Genomic DNA, 3692 nt, shown 5'->3' with positions numbered 1-3692 from the left:
TAATGGACTGAGCCACCCAGGTGCCCCAGGAGTGCTCCTCTTTCAATAAGAACTGTGTGGCCAGAATCTCAGGTCTTCAGCTTTGGTGACACTGATGCTTTTAGCTGCCCTATTTTAAAGCCTATTAATCAAGAGAAACTTTGGATGCCAAGAATCTACCTTGAAGAAGGTACCTGGGGCTTTGCCTCCACGAGCTGAGACAAACAAATCCCAGTGGGCCCCCCTCTTCTGTGCTGTGCTGCAGAGTGAATGCTGCCAGCGAGGCCATCAAAATCTGGGGCTCTCACTCATTCTCACTGATTTTCCATTCAGCCGTTGTTCCCGAGACCCTGGGGAAGACTGAACAGAACAAATGATATTTTATTTTTTATTCTTAGAAAATTTTAATTATTTTTTTTATGTTTATTTATTTGGAGAGAGACAGAGTGGGTGCCAGTGGGGGAAAAGCAGAGAGAGAACCCCAAGCAGGCTCCCCGCTGTGAGCATGAAAGCCCCACGTGGGGCTCGATCTAACAAACCACGTGATCATGACCTGAGCCAAGATCAAGAGTCAGACGCTTAACAGACTGAGCCACTCATGCAACCCTGACTTATTTATTAAAAAAATTTTGTTTAATGTTTATTTATTTTTGAAAGAGAGAGACAGAGTGTAAGTGGGGAGGAGCAGAGAGAGAGAGGGAGACACAAAATCCGAAGCAGGCTCCAAGCTCTGAACTGTCAGCACAGAGCCCGACGTGGGGCTCAAACTCACAGACCGTGAGATCATGACCTGAGCTGAAGTCAGACACTTAACAGACTGAACCACCCAGGTGTCCCTATTTATTTTTTAAAGTTTTATTTAATTAATCTCTATACGCAGAGGGGGCGCAAACCCATGACTCCAGGGTCAAGAGTCACATGCTCCTCCAACTGAGCCAGCCTAGTGCCCTGGGCAAATGATTTTTTAAAAAAAAATCCCTCCTTTCTTCCTTGACCTTCCTCTGCTTCTCTGGTCCTCCCGCAAGCCCTTAGTATAATTGTTATACCAATGTCATGCCTATTCTCTGTACCTCCTCATAGGTTGTTCCTCCCAAGGTTGGAAAAACAAAAGCCCAAAAAGCAGAACAGAAATAGGACTCCTTGGACTTCAGATAAATAACAAATAATTTATAGTATAAGGAGCTCCCTCGGGAACGTCTTCCATCCTGGTTTCCTGTCCTGCAGGGCCCTAGTGTGCTCGTTTTGAGGAAACCATCAGGAGGGATTCTGGATGCTTGCTGATGCTCAAAACGTAGTCTTGTGTTTCTCACCTCCCAACTGTAGGCAACCTGGTGGCAGAGATGGTCCTGAACTTGTGTGCTCCCCTTGGCACTTCACGTCTTAACAGTGTTCCCAGAAATGCTTCCTGCTCACGCACAAGAGAAGGGACAGGTGGCAGCTCTCCACTGGGTCAATCGCATTTCAGAGCTGGAAGGTCCCCAGCGATCACTGCATTATTTTACAGAAAGAGATTCTGAGAGTCAACGGCCCCACCCTGCCCCAGTCAACTGACTGGTGCGAAACCCGCTTCTGAAACAGAAGCTTCTGCTCTGTCTTGCAATAGCGCTACAGGGTGGCACTATGGTGCTGGAATGGGCATCTGGGCGGTTTCTTTCTTTCTTTTTCTTTTGCTGATTAAAAGCAAACTACACTAAAATGAACAACTCTGAAACAACAGATGTTGTCGAGGATATGGAGAAAGGGGAACACTTTTGCACTGCTGGTGGGAATGCAAACTGGTGCAGCCACTCTGGAAAACAGTATGGAGGCTCTTCAGAGAATTAAAAATAGAGCTACCCTACGACCCAACAATTGCACTACTAGGAATTTATCCAAAGGATACAAAGACGCTGATTCAAAGGGGCACATGCACCCCAATATTTATAGCAGCACTATCAACAATAGCCAAAGTATGGAAAGAGCCCAAATGTCCATCAACTGAGAAGTTGTGGCATATATACACAATGGAATATGACTCGGCGATAAAGAAGAATGAAATCTTGCCATTTGCAACAACATGGATGGAACTGGAGGGTAGTATGCTAAGTGAAATAAGTCAGTCAGAGAAAGACAAATATCGGATGATTTCACTCCTATGTGGAATTTAAGAAACACAACAGATGAATACAGGAGAAGGGAAGAAAAGTAGGATAAAAACAGAGAGGGAGGCAAACCATGAAACTCTTAAACACAGAGAACAATCTGAGGGCTGCTGGAGGGGAGGTGGGTAGGGCGATGGGCATTAAGGAGGGCACTTGCTGGGATGAGCATTGGGTGTCGTACGCAAGTGATGAATCACTAAATTCTACTCCTGAAACCATTATTATACTATATGTTAATCAACTTGGATTTAAAAACAATTCTGAAAAGAAAGTGAACTGTGACTATCACCTCCTCCCTCTGGGTATTCACTGCCCCTATTCCAAGCACTTGGCTAACATTGGGCGGGTTCCACTTAGGCCTTCCGTGTAGACAGAACACAGCACACATCACCATCAGATTATCCTATGGTTAAAGTTTTATTTATTTGTACTCCTCCACTTAGGAGGGGTGAAAATGTCAGGATCTGGCTAAAAGGGGTGTCTGGGAGGCTCAGGTGGTTAAGTGTCCAACTTCAGCTCATGATGTCACGGTTCAGAGCCCACATTGGGCTCTGTGCTGACAGCTTGGAGCCTAAAGCCTGCTTCAGATTCTGTGTCTCCCTCTCTCTCTCTGCCCTCCCCTTCTTGCACTCTGTCTCTCACTCAAAAATAAACATTAATTAAAAGAAAAAAAAAAAAAGGATTTGGCTACAACTTTATTCTTTGAGGAGTAGTATGTTACCGGGTGCCTCAGGGTGTCTCAGTCAGTTGAGTGCCCATCTCTTGATTTGGGCTCAGATGATGATCTCACGGTTCATGGGTTCGAGCCCTAAGTCAGGTTTTGCAGTGACTGTGCGGAGCCTGAATGGGATTTTCTCTCTCAAAATAGACTTTGAAAAATTAAAAAAAAAAAAAAAAAAAAGCAGTGTGCTACATAAGACACAAAGACGTGAGAGGCACAGGCTTTGATCAGGCCTTGGGTTTATCATTTACACAGCACCCAACTGTGCCTCGTTTCTTTAGGACTCACACAGACCCAGCACACAGGAAGCATTGGCAGTATGAAGCTCAAATGGCACGAGTTTACCTGGTAAACTAGATACAGATTTCAGAGGCAGACACTGGACATCCTCACAGCTGCGTGGAAGCCGTGGAGGATGTTTCAGATCATGAGGCCTGTGGGAGCGGGCAGGAGCACGGCGGTGGAGGGGACGTCCTGTGACACCCAGAAGTAAATGTTAAAGGAGCCCGTTTCACAATACAGTGGCCTCTGGGCTCGGACGGAAGTGAAGCAGAGGTTGGGGTAAGAAAAACAGCAATCTTAAAAACAAGCAAACAAACAAACAAAACAAAACAAAAAAAGAAAATCAGCAATCCTACCACTACCATGCACGCTGACCCCGAGGAAACGCTTCCTTCCACCCTGTGCAGAGACCCTCAGGGTGGCGGAAAGAGAAAGCGCATCCTCTGATCAAGCAGATGACCGTAAATCATCCCTCTGGCTCAGTCTCTACCTTGGACATCAAGGAGAACCCACGCCTCTTATCACACTTGTCCCCTAAACAGGAAAACAAACAAAAATCCCTCCGTATG

This window comes from Lynx canadensis, chromosome C1 (assembly GCF_007474595.2).
Source record: "Lynx canadensis isolate LIC74 chromosome C1, mLynCan4.pri.v2, whole genome shotgun sequence".
Lineage (NCBI taxonomy): Eukaryota > Metazoa > Chordata > Mammalia > Carnivora > Felidae > Lynx > Lynx canadensis.
The sequence above is the reverse complement of the archived record's forward strand: the minus strand, read 5'-3'. Positions refer to the sequence as shown.